General features: G+C 38.4%; 1 protein-coding gene across 2 annotated transcripts in view; it reads left to right on the plus strand.

The window, feature by feature from the left end:
- The first annotated feature begins 317 nt into the window (after window positions 1-317).
- MAP3K2 (mitogen-activated protein kinase kinase kinase 2) overlaps window positions 318-27,036 on the plus strand; it is an 80,647-nt gene continuing 53,928 nt past the window's right edge. For both annotated transcript variants that reach the window (XM_045777739.2, XM_045777740.2), the window contains exon 1: window positions 318-873. The gene's annotated coding sequence lies outside the window, so the exon portion shown is untranslated. The remainder of the gene's footprint in view (window positions 874-27,036) is intronic.

The raw sequence follows: 27,036 nt of genomic DNA on the forward strand, positions 1-27,036 counted from the left end.
GCTCCCCTGAGTTTGCTTGGAAGTCTCGGGCGCGGAGAACTCCCGCAGGACGGAGAGGCGAACTCCCGCGCGCGTGCGTGTGGGGGACGCACGGGTCCTGGAGCGGGGGGCGGGGCTGGCGCCGGCGCTGACCCGAGTTGGGAATCCCCGCACTGCCGAGCGGTGGGGGCAACAGAGCGTGCGTGGGCGCAGCCGGTAATTGCGCAGGCGCGGGAACGCTCCCCTTGGCCTTCGTGTGGCGTTGCAGGCTGGGCGCGCGCGCCCGCGGCGGGTTCCGCTCCCGGCGGGCGGAGGGCTGCGCGCGCACGGGCGAGCCAGCCGTGACGTGCGCAGCGCTACGCCCGACGTCACGGGTCCGTGTGTAGTGGCGGCCCAGCTGCCCTCAGCGGCGGCGCCTGACGAAGGTGGTGCGGCCGCTGGGTGCGGCGTTCAGGGGTCGCGCGGCGTGGGGCGGCGACGACGAGGACGAGGACGAGGACGACGACCGGCAGGCCGGGCACCTCCAGCCGCGGAGTCGCCGCTCCCGCCCCTTCTCCGGCCTCTGGCGGCGCCCGGCCCACGGCTTCCTCCTTTCCTGCTCAGCTTCGCGCGGGCCTCGGGGCCGCGGCGGCGAGAAGTACCCAGGGGCGCCGAGAGGCCCCGGCCGGCCGCTACGGTCCACGCGCCCGCCACCCCGCCCGGCGCGGGCTCCATGTGAAGGAGGGATCCGGCCCGCGCCAGACTCCTCGCGCGCCCCTCCGGCCCCCGGGGGCCCGCGGCCTCCCCCGACCGGGGGGCGCGGTGACAGGCCGCGCGGGGGCGGAGGGGCGGGCTCGGAGGCGGCGGCGGCCCCTCCTCGGGCCTGCGGCTCCCAACGTCCCCGCGGAGCGGCCGGTACGTGCCTGTGTTTGTGTGGGGCGGGGGCCGCGGGGAGGGGGCCGCGGCGGGTCTTTGCGCAGCTACCCAGGCGGGGATTTCGCAAGGTGGTTTTCCTGCTCCGGGTGGACAGATCTCGGGGGTCTCCGCATCCTGTCCTGAAGCCCAGGTCTGAGCGAAGTAGACTGCTGGGCTGTGTATCTGTCAGACATGTATTCTGCGGGGATTTTAGAAGGAAGATTGCAGCTGGTCCCTGGGAGAAGAAATGTTATATGCCGTAAGCGAGAAAGTACTTGTCTTTGCACTGTCACATTGTGATCATCTATTGATGGGGGTTGATTCTTCCTTCAAGCTTTAAGCTAGCACTTACCGTTCAGTTGTCTTGCATTGTCTGACTTCATCTTCTCAGCACAGTGAGGTCAGTACGTGTCTCCCCATTTTACAGATGAAAAATTGAGTCTTGGGGAGATTAGGGAATTTGCCCAAGGTCATGCAGCTGGTAATCCGGGCAGCCTTGATTCAAATATGATGTCTTTTCTGTAGGACTGTATTTTTGAGTCTTGAAAAAATAAATATGTGAAGAAAATGAGAATAGTTGAAGAGTTTCTTCCTGGGAGTAAATTCTAAACGTCATAGGTAGATGTGGTTTTCTTATACCTAACGTGGGCTGTTCCAAGTGTTTTGCTGCAGCCTAGTCAAATCATTTTCTTGGCTTTTTTTTCTTCTTTTAAAAAATTACTCTTAAAAGGTGGCAGCGGGCACCTTTACCCTTTTGCAGTAGGACTGAACAGAAAAAATGTCGCTTTTATTAAAAGAAGAAATGTAATAAAGACTAATATATATTTAAAAAAGATGACAAAAGAAGAAATATAATCGTTAAAATGCATATTTCCTGAACAGTTACAATTTTATTTGTGCAGTTTTTTCTTGACACATACGGGGAACTCGCAGTTGGGTTATTAGCTTGAGATTTCCTTATTGCAAAACTTGTTGCTGAATTATGTGGCAATGGCTGAACATACTTAGTAATTGGTGCAGTCTTATGCAATATTTCTGAGTTGAGTGTCAAAATTAGTGTGTAGAATATCGTAGAAAGTTATCTTTTAATGGTGTGATTTTTTTCCCTTTCATCTGTTTGTGGTGACTGATAAGTGTTTAAAATTTGTCATTTTAGCATTGGCCTGTATTATTTCTTTGATTATGGTTAGTGAAAAATAAAATACTTCTCTTTATAGAAGAAAATATTGATTCCTTTGAGTAGTTGAGGCTTCACTTGTAGTTGCAAATGTTTAAGAAATGTACTGATGCCTAATTCCTGTACTCTGTAATTTTCTCCAGTATATTAACGGGTTCAAGAAAATTTGTAGCTGAACGTTTTTGTATTCCTGTAGAGAAAAGGTCAAATTATAGAGTTGATGAGTGGTTGGTCTATAGATTGATTTGCTGTTTGGTTAAAATGCGAACTATGTTGAGTCCTGTTGATTAATGTTGAGTGTGATAGCATTATAGAACGGTTATCTTGGCATGATCTCCATGTGTCTCTTTTGAGAGAAGTAGCTATTTAAAGCTATTTTTAAAAATTGGATTACATTATGGACTCAGTCTATTAATGGGTCTTTCATTTTTAGTTCACCTTGTTGATACCAAACCGGTAAACTGTAATAGATGCTATATTAAAATGAAGTCACGTTAGGGTCCCGACACCTTTTGGTTTTGGATTGATCTTTTTTTCCCTTGTAGAATTGGAGCTCTCTGGGCTGCTCAACACCCTCCCCCAACTTTTTTTTATTATGAAACAATTTCAGGCGTACAGGAAAGTGCTAATAGAGTGAACATCCATAGATTCAGTATTTGTTGACATCTTACTGTATTTTCTTTATCTGTAAATGTATGTGTATAATTTTTGGCTCAGCCATTTGAAACTAAGCTGTAAACATGACACTTAACACCTAAATATGTCAGCATACATTTCCAAAGATGGACATTTCCTACCATATCCAAAATACCATTATCGTTAGTTTTTTTTAGTTCAGATTGTCTAATCAATAACTAGTTGATAGTTTCTTAATTGATAATTCCTTAATGTAATCTAACATTCATAATTAAATCTTCCTATTTATGCTGTTAGGTCTTTTATGGTTTTTTACACCCACCCACACCAAACCAGGATACAAGGTTTATTCACTGCGTTTGGTTAAGTCTCTTTGATCTCTTCGAATCTAGAAGTTTCACCTCCCCCTTTTAAAATGAGGTTGCTTTTTTTCTAAAAAAAAAAAAAAAAAAGAGATCAAGTCAGTTGTCTTATAAAATGAGTCACATTTTCTACTCGTCTGTTTTGTTCCCCCCTCATGGTGTCATTTAGTGTGTTCCTTTGTTCCCCTGTGTTAGTTAACTATAAGCTAGCTTTAAAGGCTTGATTAATTTCAAATTAAATATTTTGGGCGAGAATAACCCTTAAGTGATACTGTATAGTTCATATTGCTTCCCATCAGGTCATATACTGTCAAGTCCCATTATTTGTGATGCTGAGTTTGATCACTTGGTTATGGGAGTTAAGGTAAGGTATATTTTCCCCACTGCAGTTAGTAATCTGTCACATGATAAATTAGCACTGAAGTGCTAGCTGTTCTCCAATAATCTGTCACTGAACAGTTGTAGCATATATTGCTGACCCTTGTTAGGCTAACTTTTGAATTTCAGGGTTAGCAATCTTTTTTTGGTATATACATAGAAACAAGTCACAGGAATTACAAAATATCCTATACAGCTATATTAATCAGATTCTGTGGGTTTTAAAAATTTTAAATTATGAATTCAATATATCTCCTGTTATGAATTAAAAAAAAAAAAACCCTCGCTTGTGAAAAATGGGAAAAACTCAATGCCTGTCTTTTCCTGGACTCTGACTGAAGGAGTGCGTTTAAGTTTTACTTAGCCAATATTTGTTGACAGAAATAACTAGAAATATAATAAAGGAAGAATGGATTTACTAAAAACATTTTGAGAAACTGTCTATTTTCTGGTATAATGCAAGGAGCACTGGATTGAGGGTCAGAGGTCTAAATTCTAATTGTAATTCTACCACTGTGTGAAGTTTAAGAATTAAAAATTTTTTTAACTTCACTTAGTGTTTTCATTCCATAATGATCAAGTTCGTAAACATTTATGAATTTCTTTTTATTGAAATATAATTGACACACAGTAACCAGTTAGTTTTAGGTGTATATCATAGTTATTCCATATTTTTGTACATTACAGAATGATCCCCACAGTATGTCTAGATACCATCTGTCACCTTATGTAGTTATTATAATATTATTGGCTATATTCTCTATGCTGTATATTACTTTCCTGTGACTTGTTTTATGAATACAATCTATGATTTGTGATAATGAGGTATGTTGGCTACATTTAGAGGTGAACCTCATTTTAATTGAGCCAGGTAGAAATAAATATATGTAATATAAAATTGAATTTATTTCCCAACTAATTAACTGACATTTAATAGGTTATTGGTTTAAAAAAAATTTTTTTTAGGTTAATGTTTTAAAGAAGGTTTCATAATAGGATTTACTTAAGTAACACATTCTCTTACTAAAAATATGATTTGGGGGCGACTGTGTGGCTCAGTTGGTTAGGTGTCCAACTCTGGATTTCCTCTCTGGTTGTCTGCTTGGGATTCTCTCTCTCTCTCTCTCTCTCTCTCTCTCTCTCTCCCCCCTCCCCCCCCCGCCCTTTTCCCTCCCCCAATATCGGTGGGTGCTTGCACGCACGTGTGAGTGCTCTCTCATCTCTCTAAAATAATGTTTTTAAAAAATATGATTTAATTCATTAAACAGTTTACATGAAATTTTTTCACACATCTCTTTTGTAAGTCAGGATGAACTGTATGCATAGAAATAAAGAATCTTTCCCCTTATTCTCAAGTGTTGTGTGAGGTATAGCTCTCCATCTGTACACACACTTAGGTTTATAAGAAACGTGTCTGTGTAGTTTTGTGTTCTTTGCCTTGTACATCCCTGGGATTTATTGGGAACATTGGTTGACTGCGTTTTTTATGACGTTAATCATGGATTGGCTTTGTAACATATTTTGTATTGTTGTCTTTATTGTTATTTAACTCTGAGATTGTTGCTTAATTTTTTTGTTACACTTTGTCTTCCCAACTGATAGGATAGGGTAGAATCTTTGGATTCCTTCCTCTAACTTGCATACTGCCTTTCTTACAAGTGCTCAGTGTTTTGTTTGAGATTCGTAGTACCATAAATTTTATAAGTGCTGTGTGGTTTATAAACTTTGGGAGTTTTTTCTTTTTTTCTTTTTTTTTTTTTTTAAAGATTTTATTTATTTATTCGACAGAGATAGAGATAGCCAGCGAGAGAGGGAACACAAGCAGGGGGAGTGGGAGAGGAAGAAGCAGGCTCATAGCGGAGGAGCCTGATGTGGGGCTCGATCCCAGAACGCTGGGATCACGCCCTGAGCCGAAGGCAGACGCTTAACCGCTGTGCCACCCAGGCGCCCCCTGGGAGTTTTTTCTAAAGGTAATTTTTCCCATTTGTGCGGTTAGTCATTTGTGTGGACTTTAATAATGACAAATTGAAATAATAGTTTAAGGTATGATTTTATCAGCATTTTTTGGTAATTCCCAAATTAGGTCCCCTCATCACCACTACCTCAGAATGCTCCTCAAACACACTGCACCTGCCTCTACCACGGTACTCACCACATTGTGCTATAATTATTTCTGTGTCCTCCACTAGGAAGTTAGCTCTTTCAAGGACAAAGGCAGTATTTTGTTGATTTTGTTGCACCTAGGACAATGCCGGGAGCCAAATGTTTATTGAGTAAATAACAGAATTGACAGAAGGGACGTCTTTTTATAGTGTCCTGAGATTCTTAAAAGTGGTGCCTACCAAATCACTGATCATTTACAAAACATTTCTTCTTACTTTGCTGGTTGAGTTTTCTTTTGTGGTATTATTTATTTATTTAGCACATTTAAGCAATTTCTACATTCTAGGCACTGATTTAAGTATATGCTCATTTAATCCCTGTTAACAACCCAGTGAATTAGTGACTATTATTATACTCCTATTACAGATTAGGAAATTGAAGCACAGAGACAATAAGTAACTTGCGCATGTTCACACTTCTTGGCGCATGTTGGAGGTGGAACTTGAATGCAGGCAGTCTAGTTCCACAATCTGTGCTCTTAACAATCGCACATGTTGCCTCTCTGCCTTATCAGGGCAACCAGAAAATTAGATTTGCTTTGCCAGAGCACTGTCTTTACCATCCATGGAGTGCCTACTATGTACCAGGATGGGGAGGGCATTTTAGAAGGCCCTGAAGAGGAGGCGGTACTTGAACTGAGTTAACAAAATTAGTAAACTCTACGGACTACCTGATTGTGATTATAATGTTTATTGAAAAAAATTAAATATAGAAAAGGTAAAGAAGAAAAAAATTAATAATCAGTGAAGAGTATGTACTTGGGAGTCAGACTTGAATGTGAGTCCCAGCTTTGCTGTTTATCCTTTGTATGCCTCACTTATCTGTAAAATAGAGATAATAGTACCTAAGTCATAGGTTTGTCATGAGGTTTAAATGAGATAATATGTTTAGTATAGTGCCTTGCATATAAAAAGTGTTCAAAAAACATTTATCAGCATTGTAAAAATCTCCCATAGTTCACTTAGATTATGTATATTTTGATGTATATAGAAATCATTCTTTTTGATGCAATTAGTTTACTTTAATTTTTTAAAAACATAAGGGAATTAGAAATGACACATTTTTACTTTAAATGTTTTATTTTTTTATTTTATTTTATTTTTTAAAAGATTTTATTTATTTATTTGACAGAGAGAGAGAGACAGCCGGTGAGAGAGTGAACACAAGCAGGGGGAGTGGGAGAGGAAGAAGCAGGCTCCCGGCGGAGGAGCCTGACATGGGGCTCGATCCCAGAATGCCAGGATCACGCCCTGAGCCGAAGGCAGACGCTTAACGACTGAGCCACCCAGGCGCCCCTAAATATTTTATTTTAAAAAAAGAATGGATATGTAGAGAAGTGTGAGTTACATAATCCATCTAGAATTGTATGATTATTCCCCTTAGTCTTTTACAATTTATTCACCTATGCCCACTTTAACGATAGTTTTTTTTATTTGAAACTTAGCCTTTGAGTCTTTCTAAACACTCAACTTCATTTTCATAGAAACAAAAACTCTTCACATTCACAATTTCATTGGTTTATATAATATTTAAACTATATAATTATAACAAGTACATAAACATATTTGATTCTTGGTAAATTGATGAATGTGGCAATGTACTGGTTTGGTAAAAAATAAGCTTAATAAATATTGAATGTTCAACATTTTATCAGAAGACATTTTAGAAAGTTAGAGAGTGTTGGTTAATTTGCCAAGTTGGTTTGTTAAGGAGGTTGGGTAAGAGAAAATGTTGATTCTTTGCCTTCTATTTCTGAGTTAATGGATGTATTATAAGATATTTAAATGAATAGGGAATGTAGATTGAAAGCTAATAGTCATAATATCTCAATTTTATCTTAGTTCTTTCAGGTCTTCCCCCCCCCCCCCCCAATCTGTGTCTTTGTTTTTTTCTTTGTATTATGGTTCTTTGGCAGTGTGTATAGTTTTCAGATTTCCATTCTCCATCCTTCATATTTGTCATCATCTCTCAATATTTTCATCTCTGTTATTTTACTTTGCATCCGAGGAGAGCTGCTTGTGTTTGACACAGTGTGGTTGCATAACCACATTCACAGTTTTGCTCTTTTGCCCTCCAATGTGCACTAAAAAATATTTTTCATCTCATGGGTATTTTAATTCTGTAGTTAAATTTCTATTATCTTGGTAATCCTTGGTCTTTCCCATTTTTTTCCCCCTCTCATCCTTGTTTTGCATCTCAGCCTGGTCTTTAGCTTTCATTTATGTTTCATAAAGGCATGTCTTCTGGCATTGAGGGAATCACACAGTTTTCTACAAATTTCAAACTGTATCTTGGGAGGAAGAAGTAACATTTGAATGTCTGTTACATGCCAGAAGCTTTACACACATTAATTTTACAGTAACCAGGGTAGACCATATTATTCCTGATTTTACAGGCAAAGAAATTAAGGCTTACAGGTGTTAAGAATCTTGTTCGTAGTCACAATAGTAGAGTTGGGGATTTTGCATGGCTCTTCTAGTTAGAGCAGGTGTTCCTTAGCCTTCTCTCTGCCTCCACATTATTTACATGAAGCATTCTCCTTGGAAATATCTTCATTGGAGTCTTCTGGGGGTAGGGCCAACATAATTTTTGGAAAACACACTCAAATACAGATATTATTCTTTTTTTTTTTTTTAAAGATTTTATTTATTTATTCGACAGAGATAGAGACAGCCAGCGAGAGAGGGAACACAAGCAGGGGGAGTGGGAGAGGAAGAAGCAGGCTCCCAGCGGAGGAGCCTGATGTGGGGCTCGATCCCAGAACGCCGGGATCATGCCCTGAGCCGAAGGCAGACGCTTAACCGCTGTGCCACCCAGGCGCCCCCAGATATTATTCTTACCTCTCATTCTTTATAATTGCTAAATCAGAGAGTTCTGATAAATATTGGGGTAAACCTGAATGATTTCTTTGTTTGTATTAGGTACAGTTTTCAGTGGAATGAAAATAAACTGGTCCATTTTAAGTAAATGGTATGGGAAGTATGTTAATTTTTCTGGTATCTAGGAGAAGTGATATGAGAGAGTTTAATGTACTTGGTCAGAGAATTGATAAAATTTCTTGAATGAACATGAGGAATTTTCAGTGTAATTTTTAAATTAAGTTTTAGACTATCATTCTTAATAGGCTGTGAATAGTAACCCTCAAAGTCAGGGGCTTAAAACAACAAATATTTATTTTTTGCTACGGTGTGTGTTCATTGAGGGTCAGTTGGGCTGCTGCTTCTCAACATTGTCATCCTTATTTGAATCCTACTTTGGAGCCTTACCTTGGGACTTCACTTGGGAGCAGCCACTATCTGGAACATAACTGGTTGCCATAGGTAAAGGAAAAATACACTATAGTTGTGTTTTTCCTTTATATTGTGCTTCATGGGAAGAAAAAAATTTTTCTTTATCCTTCTAGGTTCTTTGGTAAATTGTCATAAGACTGATAAACTGAATTGAATTATGTATGTACGGGAGCCCCATAAGAATATGAGACCCACAGGTAGGCAGTTGAGGCTTATATGCTGTCCTGAGCAAAGGAGAAGGGGTAGAGGTCTGGGACTTCAAAGTGGGGGAGGAAAACAATTTATGGGAAGATGGGAAGAGCAGATGTTTGGTAAACATGTTTGCCATGCTTTGTGGAGACAGTTGGACAGAGAGGAATTTGCTCTCCAGGCCCTGTTAGTTCCCTTGCAATTACCATGCCTCCCCATATTCTTTGTAGTTATCTCTGGTGATAGTTTAGATAGACCAGACCCTCTATCTAAATTCTTTTAGGCAGTTAAGGGGAGGTAAAAAGCTCTTTCTGAATCTTTTGGGCCTTGATGGACTTGAGTTCAAACTAGTCTACCTGCCAAAGTGGCATATTTGAAGGGGGCTTGTTCTGAACCTCTTCACATTCAGTACTTTGACACCTCTTGTGAACAGAAATGTGTATGTGGGAGGGGTTTCCACACCTTAAGAAATTCTGTAATACCAGCCAAAGGTACTGTCCGATCCCACAGGTTAAGACTGCCCTCCTTTCAGACCCAGTGGCAAGGCTAGGTAGTTGCCTATGCTTCAGACCAGTGGGCTGTAAATCAGAGGTTCCCATCTTTGGAATTTCTGGGTTCAGTTAATTTGCTAGAGCAACTCAGCAGAATTCTGGAAAATACTAGATTACTGGTTTATTATAAAAGGATATAACCCAGAAACAAGAAGATGGAAGAGATGCATAAGGCAGTGTTTGGGGAAAGGAGGGGGCTGTGAAGCTTCCATCCTTTCTTCGGTGTGCCACTCTTCCAAAACCTCCAGGTGTCTACCAGCCAGGAAGTTCTCCAAATCCCATCTTCTTTGGTTTTTAATGGAGGCTTACCTAGGCATGATTGATTAAATCAGTTGGCCATTGGTAGTTAAGCTTAATCTCCAGCCCCTTTCCCCTCCCTAAAAGCCAAGGAAAGAGGCTCAAAGTTCCAGTCCTCTAATCACATAAAACGTTTTCTCTTGGCAACCTGCTTCCATCACTAGGCGCTTTTCAAAAGTCATCTCATTAATATAAACTGAGGTGTGGCTTAAAGGTATTCGTTATGAATAACAAAAGACACCTACATTATTCTGGCTACACCTGTGATGAGCATATCATAAAGTACAAACTTGTTGAATCACTACATTGTTCACCTGAAATTAAGGTAACATTGCATGTCAACTGTACTTCAATTAAAAAAAAAAAAGACCTGGTTTTTCTGAGCTCTTTGCCAGAAATGGGGACTAAGATCAGATACATATTTTTTATTATAAATTACAGTCTCACACCAGGACAGAAGGAAAATACAATGTGTGAAAGCACACTCTGGCTTTTAAAGCTTTTACCTGGGAGAAACGTTTACCACTTCCAACCACATATATTGGCCAGAGGAAGTCTCATGGCTGTACCTGAGTTGAACAGGGTGGGAAAGTTCAATATTTCCAAATACCCAGAAGGAGAACATCAAGTATTTGTGAACAGTCCTACCACAGAAGCAGTGCTGTGGAATACTGTTCAAAAATTATTTTTGGAAATTAGTAATAGGAGCCAGTGGGAAAAATATGAATCGATTTTTTTTTTTTTAATCTTTGGGAACAGAGCTACAGCTTAAAATGAAGTCAGTTTGTAATTGTTTCTGTGCTATTATTTAATAATTGCTAATTGTTCTCAAGTCATATTCTGTTTTAGATTTGACCTAAAGATGCTTAATTATCATTATTTGAAAAGTTTGTGATTGCTGTAGTTAAGTTTGACTTACTTGACTGCATTTTAGTGGTATTTGTGGAGTTTTTTTTTTTTTTTTTAAGATTTAGTTATTTTAGAGAGAGCACGCGTAGGAGGGGATGTGGAGGGGCAGAGAGGGAGAGAGAGAATCTCAAGCAAACTCCCAGCTGAGCACGGAGCCTGAGGTGGGCCTTGATCCCAGGACTGTGAGATCACCACCTGAGCCTAAATCAAGAGTGGGGCACTTAACTGAGCCACTCAGGCACCACTCCCATTTTTTTAAGTAGGCCCCATGCCCAGCGTGGAGCCTAGTGTGGGGCTTGAACTCATGACCCTAAGATCAAGATCTGAGCTGAGATCAGGAGTCAGATGCTTAACTGACTGAGCCACCCAGCCACCCCTGTGGAGTTTTAATACAAAATATTTCAGTTTTTTGTTTTAATACAATAAGGAAATGAGACTAATGTCCTCTGATTTAATTTAAGGAGAGATTAACTTCATGATTTATGTGATGGCTTTAGTGTATTTTTAAATCCGTTTAAGCATTTTAAAATAGCCACTGGACTCTTTTTTAAAATTAGTAGGATTTTGTATAACATGTCAGAGAAGAGTACATCAAACTATATATAAAATATCTGAGTTGCTTAGATTACTCTAAGGAAACAAAGAAGTAGAAGGTAGCCCAGCCTTAGTATTGATAAAAGTCTACTTTGAGAGATGGTATGATGTTAACCATCTAGTTTGTAAGCAGTACATGGCTTCATTTTAACAACTTCACCCCTGAACCATATCCCTGCTTATATAATCTTGTCTTATGATTTGGGAAAGGGTAGATTAGTTATGTGGTCTGAGATCATGTAATGTATATTATTACTCAGTACTACAAAGTTTGCCCTGTAGTCATGGACTGTTGCATACTGCCTGTCAAGAGGTTTACTCAGGGATGTGCCAGAGGGATTCTTGCCTAGAGTTTTCCTGAAGGGAGTACCACAAACTATATTCCATACTGTTTGTTGAACACTAATGGTAGGTAGGAAAGCCTGAGTTCAGTCTTAAATCCGACATTAATTAGAAATAGACTGTGACAGAGGGCTTCAACATTTCTGAATTTGAAAAAGTTGCCCTAGGTGATTTCTTAAGGACCTGTCTAGCCTGTGAGACCCACAACATAATAGAAAAAGAGATTGAAGTTCTCCTGCTTGGGGGGTTGTTAAGATCACTGTAGTCCAGGGAAGATTTGTTATAGGGCAGCATTTGGAGGATAGATAGCTCTGTTTAAGTGTGACTAATTTGGCAGAATGAGATCTCTTAACGTTAGTTTATAGCCAGATACCTTGCATTGAGCTTGACATATAATAGGCTTTCAGTAAAATGCTTGTTGAAAGAGTGAATGAATAACTTCAGAACTAATGTGATAGAAATCAGAATCATATGTGAACAGTTCAGTGATAAAATCCAGGATAGTAAACATTGAGCCCTAGAAAATAACAACTGAATTATTCTCATGTTATGAACAGGGAACCAAAACTTTGGAAATACTTGAGCTGAAAAGAGAGGGAAGATCTTTTTGGAAAAGGAGCAAAAAAAGTATTGGAAAAATTGTACATTCAGTCTTTAATGCCCACTAGAAATTTTTAAATAATTTAGGGATATATTTGTATAAGCCCAAAATGATTACATAAAAAAATGAAGCTTTTCTACTTCTTAGTGGAAAAAACATTTGGGACAAACCACACAACAAATATTTTTCTTCTCAGAATCCTTCCATATCATTGTTCTTTGTTTCTCCATCTTCATGTCTCCAACCAGAGCATAGAAGTACCTTAAGTATTCTTAGCTTATTGTTCTTAGCTAATAAATTGATACTGATATGTTAATCTGATACCCACTCTGGTGTTTTCTGTCATTTAAATCTTGCTTTTTTTGTAAATGGAAGGATCAAGTAGGGAGATACAGTTTCTTTTTCTTATTCTTGAGGATTTTTTTGAGAGTGAGTGAGAAAGAAGGAACGTGTGAGCATGAGCTGGGGGGGTGGGGTGGGGCAGAGGGAGAGGGAGAAGCAGGCTCCCTGATGAGCAAGAGTTCTGACTCAGGGCTCAATCCCCGGACCCTGGGATCATGACCTGAACCTAAGGCAGACGCTTAACCAGCTGAGCCACCCAGGTGCCCCATGGTTTCTTTAGAATAAGGGACACTTCAACCTGTTTGGAAGCAAGGATGGGCAATGTAGAACTATAAAAGAAGGCTTGATTGGAGGCTGTGAAAAGACCAAGTGGTCTAGATTTGGTTATGCAGGAAGATTTCAGAAGGAAAGTTTGCAGAGATTTCTTGGTAATTGGATTGGGAGGAGGCTTGGGGCAGCTGGCTGGCTCAGTTGGTAGAGCATGTGACTCTTTTCTTTCAATTTAAATACAATTAATTAACTAACCTAGTGTATTACTAGTTTCAGAGGTAGAGTTCAGGATTCATCAATCTTATATAATACCCAGTGCTCATTACATCAAGCACGTAAGTTTGAGCCCCACCTTCGGTGTAGAGATTACTTAAAAAAAAAAAAAGATTGGGAGGAGGTTTGAGTAGTTGCATTAGTTAGGGTTCAGTCAGGGAAGGAGAAGTGCTGTATTATGGAATAAGGGATTTGTGGGAGAAACTCAGAAATCAGACTCTGTAAGGGGGAATTAGCAGATCAAAGTCAGTAATCAGCCTTTCTGAAGCAGTGGTGCAGTGGGTAAATCAGAGTGTAGTTAAATCTGAGGAGTCTAGTATGCCACGTGCTGGAGTGGAACCATACAGTAAAGCTGGTGGAAAGTCTGTGGAAAGCTGTTGCCTCTGCATAGCTACCTCTTCTGTGGTTTTCAGCCAAGGTTTTGGTGGTGGACCTGCAGGTGCTGTTTGGTCAGCAAGGTGCAATCAGGAAGAGCTGTATGCAGAGCAGGGGAGAGCAGAAACATGGTGGAATCTGCCGGCAACTCTGTACCTGTTTATCTAACCCTGATCTTCGGAGTAATTTCCTCCTTTGGCCAACTCTAATCTGGAGTCATATGGGAAGAGGATCCTGGGAAATGTAGTTTAAACTTAACCAAGTTGGCATAGTACAAACTGCCGTAGCAGATGAGTGTGGGGTGAGTGGGGAACTACAGTGGGGGATGTGATTGTGGTGACAGTGATATTTTATAGATCTTAGGTTCATTCTATGAGAGCAAGTTCTTTAAATTCTCCAAGCCTTTTTCCATCTCTGAAATCGGGAGATAGTATCTACCTTATGGGAGTGTTCTGAAGATGGTGAAATGTTTGAAAGCACTTAGCAGAGTGTAAGCATAGTGCAAGCTATTATAAATAGGAGCTTTTATTAAGAGTAGTAATGAGTAGTGAGAAGGGAAGAGTATATTTTGAAAATGGAGGGGAGAAGTGCAGGGAAGAGAGAAGGATGTTGAGAAGAATGAAGTAGAAGACATGGTTCCTATATTTGAGAGTGTTGTAGTCTTGATGCAGGGAACACATGTAGACACATAGACGAGTAAGGAAGCTATTATAGGAAGTAATATCCTTTAAGAAAGATGGTTCTTTGTCATGGTGAGTGGAGAGACAGCAAGTGCTGTCATTTCTGATGTAGTTTAGGTTAAGTGGTATTGTATGTGAAATGCCTAGCATACTGGAAAAAAAAGGAGAAAGGAGAAGGAGAAAAATAATGCCTAGCATACTGTCAGTGTATAGAGGATAATTATTTTCCACATCCGTCATTTATAGAGGGAAAGATGACCAGGTGAGGGCGATAGGGAAGGCTTAAACTGAGTCTCTAAAAGATGGTTTGGACAGGTAGAATAAAGGGAGGAAGCATTTCCTTTTTTTTTTTTTTTTTAAAGATTTTATTTATTTGACAGACAGTCAGTGAGAGAGGGAAATCAAGCAGGGGGAGTGTGAGAGGAAGAAGCAGGCTCCTAGCGGAGGAGCCTGATGTGGGGCTCGATCCCAGAACGCTGGGATCACGCCCTGAGCCGAAGGCAGACGTTTAACGGCTGCGCCACCCAGGCACCCCAGGAGGAAGCATTTCAGACAGAAGAAATAAAAGGTGGGCATCAACAAGACATGTAGTACTTCATTAGCACAGCTCAGTACCTGTTGATTCCTACAGTTTGTTTTTGGTAATCTATTTGTAATTTCTAGATATTGTCTCAGTTGGTTCCTGTTTGAGTCAGTTGCCTACCCCTAGGGCATCAGTTTAGTGAGGGGTGTGGGACCACACTGTGCTAGTTTGGTGACACTCAGTAATTCGGTGGGCGTTTGGAGGTAGAGATGGTCAGAGGGACAAGTTTCCAGAAGAACGCCACTATGATGGGTGAATAACTTCAATCACTCCCTTTGTTGTAGATGTTCTCTATTATAATTCTACCTTGTCATCACAGTCACATTCCTTATCTTTTAAGGATGAGCAGGCTTGTTTACAAATTATTAACATTGTATATGAGGTGTGATCAACCAATTTGAAATTACATATGAGTTGTGGCTAATAAGTTATCTTTAAGAATTAACCATTCATTGCATCTAGGTAAATATTGCTTTCTTTAATCATTCTGGGAGACTATTGTCATTATATTATTTAAATGTTTTGGGAACACTTTTAAAATTCTCTTTAAATTTGAATTTTATATGGCTTCGAGTAGATTATATGTACAAAGTTTAAAAAATTTGAAAAGATACATAGTGGAAGTCTTCCTCCCCAGCCATCCAGTTCTTCTTAACCAGAGGTGACCAATATTATTAGGGAAAATCCTTCTTAGAAATTGTCTTCAGAGTTTTTGAATGCTCGCAATTAGGATATATCTGTCCAGTGATGGAAATTTTATTTTTTAGAGTCAGAATTCATTTATAGTCAGGCAAATAAAGGGGCTACTTGTCTGAGTAATAGTTTTAAAAATCAGAGGAGGGGCATCTGTAAGGTATTGAGATTCCTGGTATGACATAAATTGGCTTAGTAATGGCCAGAGTTGCAGTGCTTGTAATGTTATAGAATAAAATTTTTGTAGCTTGATTGAGATATTGACATAAACTGCACATTTAAAATATGTAATTTGGGAAATTTGGACATATGTATATACCTGTGAAACTGTCACCCTTATTAAGATCGTGAATGTATCCATCACCCCCAAAAGTTTTTCTTTTTTTTTTAATATATATTTTTTTAAGATTTTATTTATTTGTCAGAGAGAGGGAGAGAGAGCACAAGCAGGGGAAGCAGCAGGCAGAGGGAGAAGTAGGCTCCCCGCTGAGCAAGGAGCCTGATGCGGGACTCAATCCCAGGACTCTGGGATCATGACCCAAGCCAAAGGCAGACACTTAACCAACTGAGCCAGCCAGGCATCCCACCCCCAAAAGTTTCTTTATGACCTTTTGTAATCCCATCACTGTCTTACTACCATCCATTATCCTCAGGTAACCAGTGATCTGCTGCTTTTTGTCACTATAAGTTACCTATTCATTTGGTGATGGACATTTGATTTTCCAGTTTGGGGCTATTACACGTAAAGCTCCCGCAAGCATTTGTGTAGATGTAAGTTTCAGTTTTTGTTTTTGTTTTGTTTTTGAGTAAATACCATTTCTTGAATGGAATGGGTGGGTCGTAGCAAATTGCCAAACTCATTTCTAAAGTGGTTGTACCATTTGACATTCTTACCAGCAATATGAACGTTTTAGTTGCTCAGCATCCTTGTCAGCACTTTAGATTGTCCATTCCTTTGACTCTTTCTCCCCCACCTTCTTTCCAAAGATGAAAAAGAGGGAATTTTACTTTTTTTTTTTTTTTTAAGAGCAGTGGTTTTAGGTTTACAGAAAAATTGAGGGTAAAGTACAGAGTTCCCATATACTCTCTCACTCCCTCCTAGTTTTCCTATTTATTACCATCTTGCATTAGTGTGACACATTTGTTATAATCGGTGAACCTATATTGATAACATTATTATTAACTAAAGTCCACGGTTTACATTAGGGTTCACTCTCTTTTGAATATTGTGTGGGTCTTCGCAAGTGTATCATGACACTTACTTACTGTTATTTCAATATCATGCTGTAATGTGAACAGTTTCACTGCCCTGTAAATCTGTGGTTGACCTATTCATCCCTTTCTCCTGCCTCCTGAACTCTGATACCCACTGACCCTTTTATTGTCTCTGTAGTTTTGCCTTTTCCAGAACGTAATATTCTTGGAATCAGTCATACAGTAGCCTTTTTACATTGGCTTCTTTCTCTTAGCAGTATGCCTTTGAGGTTCCTCCATGTCTTTTTGTGGCTTGATAGCTCTTTTTTTTTTTTTAATCACTAAATATTCCATCTTTTGGACATCCCGTGGTTTGTTTCTCTAGTCACCTATTGAGGGACATCTTGGTTGCTTCTAAGTTTTGGCAGTTAAGAATCAAGTTGCTCTAAATGTCCGTGTGTGAACATAGTTTTCATCTCCTTTGGGTAAATACCAAGAAGCATGCTACTGGATTGTATGGTAAGAGTATGTTTACTTTCATAAGAAACTGCCAGACTGGGCACCTGAGTGGCTCAGTTGGGTAAGCATCTTTGGCTCAGGTCATGATCCCAGGGTCCAGGGATGGAGCGCTGAGTCGGGCTCCCTCCTTATCAGGGAGCCTGCTTCTCCCTCTCCCTCCGCCCCTCCCACCCTGCTTGGGTGCATGCATGCTCTCTCTCTCAGTTAAATAAATAAAATCTTAAAAAAAAAAAACCTAAACTGTTTTCTGAAGTGACTTTACCATTTGACATTCTCAACAGCAGTATTGTGAGCATTTTAGTAGCCAGTTTTTTGGAATCTCATTGTGGGTTTTGATTTGCATTTCCATAATGACTAATGACGTTGAGCATCTTTCATGTGTTTATTTGCCATCTGTATCTTTTTTAGTGAAATGTGTGTCTGAATTTCCTACCCTTTTCCTTATTTGGTTGTTTGTATTTCTTTAGTGGGTTTTAGTAGTATTTTAATACTCTACTTCCAAGTCCTTTGTTGGATATAAGTTTTGTATGTATTTTCTCTTAGTCTGGGGCTTGTATTTTCATTTTCTTCATAATGTCTCTTGAAGAACAAAAGTTTCTAATTTCGATGAAGTTCAGTGCATTTTTTCCTTTAAAATTTGTACTGTTGCTCTTCAAAAGATACTACTAAGAAAATGAGATCTTTGGTGCACCTGGGTGGCTTAGTTGATTAAGTGTCTGCTTTTAGCTCGGGTCATGATCCCAGGGTCCTGGGATCAAGCCCTGCATTGGGATCCTTGCTCAGTGGGGACTCTGCTTCTCCCTCTCCCTCTGCCTGCCGCTCCCCCTGCTTGTTCTCTCTCTCTTTCTGTCAAATAAATAAAAAAATCTTAAAAAAAAAAAAATGAAATCTTTGCCAAACTCAAGGTCGCAAATTTTTTTCTAGTTGTTTTGTAGTTTAGCTTTTATATTCACATGTATGATCCATTCTGAGTTAATTTTTGTATATGGGGTAAGGGCCAAGGTATCCAATCGTTTTGCCACCATTAATCGAAAAGATTTTTCTTTCCCCATTGAGTAACTCTCTAGCACCTTGTCATTGAGCTGTAATTCACATATACAGTTCACCCATTTGAAGTGTATAATTCATTGGTTTTTAGTAATATTTACAGAGCTGTGCAACCAGAATTGCAATCAATTTTAGAACATTTTCATCACAACAAAAAGATACTTTGTACCCTTTCATCGTCATCCCCAATACTCTCATCTTCCTAGTCCTGGGCAACCACTTTCTGGCTCTATAGATTTGCCTATTCTGGACATTTCATTGTAAGTGAAATTGTATAATTTGTGGTCTTTTGTGATTGGTTTTTTTCACTTAGCATAATGTTTTCAGGGTTCATCCATGTTGTCTGATGTATCAGTACTTCATTTCTTTTTATGGCTGAATATAGCAGATTTGTTTATTCATTCATCAGTTGAGGGACATTTGGATTGGAACATTTACTTACACATTTTTGTATGGACATGTTTTCAGTTCTCTGGGGTAGTAGTTGCTGGACCCTATGTTTAACCTTTTGAGGAACTGTTGGACTATTTTTCAAAGTGCGCCAATTTAAATTTCTGCCCGATGTGTGTGAAGGTTCCAGTTTTTGCACATCCTTGTCAATACTTGTTACTGTTTTTTATTATAACCATCCTAGGGTATGTGAAGTGGCATCTCATTGCATTTTTGATTTGCTCTTCTCTGATAGCTAGTGATGTTGAGCATATTTTCATATATTTATTGGCCATATCTGTAACTTCTTCAGAGAAATACCTGTTCAGATCCTTTGCACATTAAAAAAGTGGGTTATTTGTCTTTTTATTAGTGAATTGTAAGAGTTCTTTATATATTCTAGATAAAGTCCTTTATTATGTATATGCTTTGCAAATTTTTTCCCCCTTTCTGTGGATTTTCTTTTTACTTTCAAAAAAACTGTTATTTTAGGTGTTTTGGAAGAGAGTTATGTTTCCTAATCTATGTTTTCAGTAAGAGAAGTTTATTTAGAATGTTAAGCCAGTTTTAATCAAATATATTAACTCTACTGTAAAAGTTAAAATTTTATCAGGTTAGATAAGCATTTTTAAAATACCTCTGTAGGAGATGGTATAGCAATGTAATAAAGAATAAGGATGGAGAGTCAAAACAAATGGGTTTTGATTTCAACTTCCTTACTGATAGCTGCAGGACCCTGGGTACACACTGTAACCATTAAACATCTCTATTTTCTTTTCCTTTGTTTCTTTCTTATTTTTTATTGCTTTATAATGGACATATTATATTAGTTTCAGGTAAATAACTTAATGATTTGATATTTGTATATATTGTGTATGATCACAATAAATCTAGTTAACACCCATCAACACACAGTTAAAATTTTTTTTCTGGTGATGGGCACTTTTAAGATCTAGTCTCAGCAACTTTCAAATATGCAATGCAGAATTAACTATGGTCACCATGCTGTATGTTACATCCCCAGGACTTATTTATTTTGTACTTTTTGACCACTCTTACTCATTTCACTCACCCTTCAACTTCCAGCCTCCGACATCTGCTAGTCTGTCTTCTGTATCTGTGAGCTTGTTTTTTTTTTTTTTTCTCTTCCTTTGGGTTTTGTAGATTCCACATATAGGTGAGGTTGTATGTATTTGTCTTTCTCTGACCTGTGTCATCTAAGACAATGCCCTCAAGGTCCATCTGTGTTGTTGCAAATGGCAAGATTTCATTCTTTTAAATGAGTAATATTCCCGTGTGTCTGTGTGTGTGTGTGTGTGTGTGTGTGTGTGTGTGTGTATCACATCGTCTTTATCCATTCAGCTATCTATAGACACGTAGGTTGCTTCTGTATCTTGGCTATTACAAATAAATAATGCTAAAATAGACATAGGGATGCATATATCTTTTCAAGTTAGTGTTTTTATTTTCTTCAGGTAGATCCCCAGAAGTAGAATTACTGGATCATATGGCATTTCTATTTTTACATTTTTTGAAGAACCTTCATATTGTTTCCAATAGTGGGAAACCAGTTTACATGTTTACATTCTCACCAACAGTACACCAAGATTCCCTTTTCTCCACATCCTTGCCAACACTTGTTACTTTTTTGTCTTTTTGATAATAGCCATTCTAACACATATGAGTTGATATCTCATTGTGGTTTTGATTTGCATTTTTCTGCTGATTAGTAATGTTAAGCATCTTTTCATGTGTCTGTTGGCCATCTATATTTCTTCTTTGGAAAAATGTTCACTCACATTTATGAGTTCCTTACATATTTTGGACATTAGTCCCTTATCAGATATATGATTTGCAAATATTTTTCTCATTTGGTAGGTTGCCTTTTCATTTTGTTGGTTTCCTTTGCTGTGCATCTTTTCACTTACTTGATGGTATCCATTGGAACACAAAGATCTTTACTTCTGATGAAATCTTATTTATCTATTTTTTCATTTGTTGCTTGTACTTTTGATGTCATGTCTAAGAAACCATTACTTAGACCAAGGTCATAAAGATTTACCACTATGTTTTTTTCTGAGAATTTTCCAGGTTTCGTTCTTACATTTATGTCTTTGATCCATTTTGAGTTAATTTTTGTATATGGTAAGGCAAGGACTTAACTTCATCCTTCTGAATGTGGCTGTCTAGTTGTCCCAGCACCATTTGTTGAAAAGACTATTCTTTTCTCATTGAGTCATTTAGACCCCTTTGTCATTTGCCTTGTTTTTGATCTTGAGGAAAGCGTTCAGTCTTTCATCAGTGAAAAAGATATTGGCTGTTTTTCCTAGATGCCTTTATCAGGTTGAGAAAGGTTACTTTTATTCTTTGCTAGGAATCTTTTTTTTTTTTTTTTAAATCAGGAATGGGTGTTCGATTTTGTCAAATGCATTTTTCTGTGTCTGTTGAGATAATGGTTTTTCTTTTCTTAGTTTGCTAATATAGTAAGTTACATTGATTTATTTTCCAGTGTAAACCAGCTCTGCATTCCTGGAATAAATACTGCCTGTCTAGATAGATTATTCTTTTCAAATGTTCTTGGGTCCAGTTTGCTAAAATATAGTTATGTATTTTTGCATCTATGATAATGAGGTATATTGGTGTCTCAGTTTTTTAATGTCTTTTTATTTTTTAAAGATTTTATTTATTTTAGAGAGAAAGAGAGAATGAGAGAAGGAACACCAGTGGGGGGAGGAGCAGAGGGAGGAGGACAAGCAGTCTCCACGCTGAGCGCAGAGCCCGATGTGGGGCTTGATCGCATGACCTGGAGACCATGACCTGAGCCGAAATCAAGAGTTGGACACTCAACTGACTGAGCCACCCATTCACCCCCACATTTACCTTTTTAAAGAGATTTTTAAGATAGGAAAAATATTTCTTGTATGTATATCTACATGTTTACCATTTCCTGTGCTCTTCATTTCTCTGTTGTGCCTGACTTTTATTTGATGGCATTATCCTTCTCCCTGAATGACTCCCTTTAACTTTTTTTTGTCTTTTCGAGCAGATCTTGTGATGATTTCCTTCAGCTTTAAAACAATATATATATATACATATGTACATATACACATACATATATATACATATATATATATATATATACACATATACATAGATATATATATGCAAAAGTCTTTTTTTCTTCTTTGTTTTTGAAAGGTATGTTTTTGGGTCTAGAATTCTAGGTTGATGGTTTTTTTCTTTCAGGACAGATGATCCCTAACTTGTAATGGTTCCACTTACGATATTTTGACTGTATGGGTAGTTTGAAAATGATATACATTCAGTAGAAACTGTCCTTTGATATTTGAATTTTCATATTTTCCCAGGCTAGCGATATGTGGTACAATAAATACTCTGTTGATACTGGTCAGCCAGCCACAAGTCCTGGTCAGCCACACGACTATGAGAGTAAGCAACCAATACACCTAACAACTGTTGTGTATTTATACAGCCGTTCTGGTTTTCACTTTCAGTACATTATTTAATAAATTACCTGAGATATGCAACACTTTTTTATAAAATACGCTTTGTGTTAGATGCTTTTATCAGACTGTAGGCTAATAAGTATTCTGAGCATATGTGAGGGAGGCTACGCACCAAGCTATGTTGTTCAGTAGGTTAGGTATATTAAATGCATTTTTGACTTAGAATGTTTCAACTTACGATGGATTTATAGGAACATAACTCCATTTTAAGATGAAGGTGATCTGTATTTTAAAGATGTTGGTTCCCTGTCCTCTGGCTTATAGTGTTCTTTTTTTTTTTTTTTTAAAGATTTTCTTTATTTATTTGACAGAGATAGAGACAGCCAGCAAGAAAGGGAACACAAGCAAGGGGAGTGGGAGAGGAAGAAGCAGGCTCACAGTGGAGGAGCCTGATGTGGGGCTTGATCCCGGAACGCCGGGATCACGCCCTGAGCCGAAGGCAGACGCTTAACCGCTGTGCCACCCAGGCGCCCCTGGCTTATATTGTTCTTGATGAGAAGTCTGCTGTCATTATTGATGTTTCCATGTATATAATGTTCCTTTTAAGTAATTTGACTTTGAGTTACTTTGGTATAGTATTCTTTGTATTTCTTGTGTTTGGAGTTTGTTGAGATTTTTGAATCTATGGTTTAAAGTTTCCATCAGTTTTGGTACCGTTTTGATATTTCTTCAAATATACTTTCCATCTTGGCCTGCTCTCATTTGAGGATATTTGTTACATGTTTATTAGGTTGCTTAAATTTTTTTTAGCATTCATTGATGCCCTCTCCATTTTTTCCCTCCACTCTTTTTACTTTTTCATTTTTTAAATCATTTTTTGGTATGTCTTTACTAATTTTTTCCCCAGTGTTTGATTTACTGTTGTTGATCCTATTCACTGTATTTTTTGGTCTTAAACATATTTTTCATCTATAAAAATTCCATTAAAAAAATAATCTTCCTGGGGTGCTCACTTAAGTGTCCACCTCTTGATTTGGGTTTAGTCATGATCTTGGTGTCGTGGGATCAAGCCTCACGGTGTGCTCTGTGCTCAGTGGGGGTCTGCTTGATGTTCTCTCCCTCTCCCGTTGCCCCTCCCCTCCGCTTATGTATGTGTGCTCTCTCTAAAATAAATCTTAAATACATAAATAAGTAGATATCTTCCTTGTGTGTACTTAACATCTTTTCTCTACTTGAACATATGGTATGTAGCTATGATAACTGTTTTAATGACTTTATCATCTGTGTTGTTTCTGGGTCTGTTTGTATTGATTGATTGAATAATGTTTTTCTCCTTCTTTTCTTACTTGGTACTTTTCGATTTTATACAAATTATGAATTTTACCTTTTTGGGCCTGCAGTTTTGTATTCTTATAAATAGTCTTTGTTCTGGGATTTAGGTAAGTTACTTAGAAACGGATCCTTTTGTGTTTTGTTTTTAACTTTTAAGCTTGTTAGGTGGAACCAGAGCAGCAATTAGTCCATCATAAAATTTTTTCCATTGTTGAGGCCAAACTCTTTAGAATACTTTGTCCACTGCCCTGTGAATTACAAAGTTTTCCAGTCCGACAGTCTGACAGTTTTATGAGGGAAACCCATATATAAATGGTAAAATCAGGGAGTGATTGCCCAGAGCCTCATCTTCTCAATATCTCACTATATCAGGAAATATATTTGGCTGTGGGTAATAAATACAGAGGGTTACCAAATTAATTTTTTGATATAATCAGTCTGGAGACTGAGGGAAATAATCAGTACCCTTTTTAGCTTATTGCTTGTCATCCTTAGCATATGGCCCTGGATGAAAATTTCAGATTACTTTCTGTAATTTGAAATATGAAGGTGACCCGTAGATTGGAAATAAAGATTTGAGGGTTATTAGCTTATAGGTAGTGGTGGTTGTAATCAAAGGAGAAGATGACGTTGCTCCAAGAGAGCCAGTAGAATGAAAAGAGCAATAGTGTGAGAATGGAACCTCAAATAACACTGATATTTAACATCCAGATAATAGAGGAAGGAATTCTAAAGAAGACAGGGGAGATGGGGGGGTGGAGTAGGGAGAGTCATGAGAGTGTATTGCTGTGGATATTTATGTTCTCAGCTACCAGCATCTAAACAGCTTTTTTTTTTTTTTTAAGATTTTTATTTATTTATTTTGAGAGAGAGAGAGAGAAAGGCTGAGCAGAGGGAAGGGGCAGAGGGAGTAGCAGACTCCCCACTGAGCAGGGAGTGTGATGCGGGACTCTGGGATCATGACCTGAGCCTAAGGTAGATGTTTAACCGACTGAGCCACCAAGCCACTGAGGTGCCCCAGCCTTCTTTTTTGAGAGGAATCATCCAGCAGTGTCATTTAATGTAACCTTTACTGTAGTAGAACATAACAGCAAGAAGTAGGGAAGTCAGTTATATCTCAATAAAACCAGGGTGGGGGAGATGCTGATTGGGAAGACAAGATTATATATGGGCATGTAACCCTTGGCAAGGACTGTTGAGCTTATTCAAAATTTGATGAGAAACTCCTGAAAAGTTCAGAGCAGAGAATTAACATGATCCGACTTTATTTTTTCCTGTCTTGTTTTTTTTTTTTTAAGTCTTTTTTTTTTTTTTTTTAAATTTTTATTTATTTATTTGACAGAGATAGAGACAGCCAGCGAGAGAGGGAACACAAGCAGGGGGAGTGGGAGAGGAAGAAGCAGGCTCATAGCAGAGGAGCCTGATGTGGGACTCGATCCCATAATGCTGGGATCACGCCCTGAGCCGAAGGCAGATGCTTAACCGCTGTGCCACCCAGGCGCCCCCCTGTCTTGTTTTTTAATTAAGACTTTTTCTTTAAAGCAGTTTCAGTTTCACAGCCAAATTAAAGGGAAAGTACAGAGATATCACACATACTCTCTCCCTCTCCCCCTCTTATGCATAGTCTCTTCCCTTATCAACATCTTCCACCAGTGTGGTTCATTTGTTGTAATTGATGAACCTAGATTGATATCTCATAATCACCCAAGTTCATAGTGTACATTAGGGGTTACTCCTAGTGTTATACATTCTCTGGGGTTGGACAAGTACATAATGACTTGTATCCATTTTGATGGCTCCTCTTCTTACACATCTCTCTCCCTGCCCCTCCTCTTCCAACCTCTGGCAACCACTGATTTTTTTTTTTTTTTTTTTGGTCGCCAGTGATTTTTTTACTGTCTTCAGAGTTCTGCATTTTTCAGAATATCATATAGTTGGACTCATACGGTAGCCATTTAGATTGGCTTCTTTCACTTAGTAATACAAATTTAAGATTTCTTCATGTCTTTTCATGGCTTGATAGCTCATTTCTTTTAACAATGAATAATATTTGATTGAACATGTTACAATTTATTATCCACTGGCTTTTATCCACTGCTGTATGGGAAATAAATTGTATGAGTGCTTGGAGTGAAAACAGCCTGGTTAGATAGGAAGCTTTTGCAGTAATTTGTACAAGAGATGATCATGGGTTGGAATGGAATGATGGTGGCAGAGATACATACATATTTTTAAGGAAAAGCTAACAGGATTTGGAATGTAGAGTGAGAGAATGATAGAAATTAAGGATATTTCAAGATTTTTGTCTTGAGCAACTGGAAAAATAGAGGGTTTTTTTTCCCCCTATTTTTGATGAGATGGAGAAGACTGGGAACGAATAGGTAATGCTTATGTTTTTTCAACTTTGTTCTTGTTCTGAAGTTTTTTTCTTTAGAAATAACCTTAAGTTCTAGAAGTTGCAAAGGTGGATATAAAGAAGTTTCTTTTCTGATCATTTGAGAATGAGTTGCCAACATATGAGGCCTCATCAATGTAGAATACTAGTTTGTAATTGCTATCAACAAGGACATTTTCTTACATATCCAGAATACAACCATCAAAATCAGAAAGTTAACGTTGATAGAGTAGTATCAGCTAATCCACAGAATACATTCAAAGTTGAGTAGTCTCAAATAATATCCTTTTTAGCAAAATAATTCAATCTAGGATCGTATTTTTATTTTATTGTTGTGGCTCTTTAGTGTTTTTCCATCTGGAACAACTCCTTCATGATCCCTTGACTTTCATGGTCTTGACAGTTTTGAAGCTTATAGTGCAGTTAATTTTTAGAATATTTCTCAGTTGGAGTTTGTCTAATAATGCTTCCCTATGATTCAGTTTAGGTTATTTTATTTTGGCAGAAACATCATAGAGGTGAATATTCTTCTCGATGCATCCTGTCAGGTGGTAAATGACTTTAATTTGTCCATTACTGGTGATCGTAATATCAATCAGTTCACTAAGCGTTCTGCCAAGTTTCTACACTAAAGAAGATACTCTATTTTTTTCTTTATAGTTAATGAATGTTTGGGGGAAGATATTTTGAGACTTAAGTATTTCATTCTTCATCATACTTTTACACATGAGTTTCAGCACTCATTGATTTTTCTTGGCTGCATTTTAACTATTGGTGATTGCCAAAAGGTGATTTCATAATTTCATTACATTACATAATTTATTAGTTTACATTCAAGCACCCATACTTTGAGTGTCAAAAAAAGAAAAAATTTCCTCTTCTCCCATGTATTGATTAGTTTTTAAAATAATGTTTTGTGGACTCATGGATTCCTTATTTATTCAATGGTTGTAATCTATTTGGCCATTGAGAGTCCTTTAAAACTGGTTCGTGTCCCTTTGACATGTCCCATGACTCTTTGTATTCTTTCTTTCTGACACAGTAAAATGTTCCAGGCTCATCTTGTAGTTACCTG

This window comes from Ursus americanus, chromosome 1 (genome assembly GCF_024610735.1).
Source record: "Ursus americanus isolate L20-20 chromosome 1, mUrsAme1.1.p, whole genome shotgun sequence".
In the NCBI taxonomy this organism is placed as follows: domain Eukaryota; kingdom Metazoa; phylum Chordata; class Mammalia; order Carnivora; family Ursidae; genus Ursus; species Ursus americanus.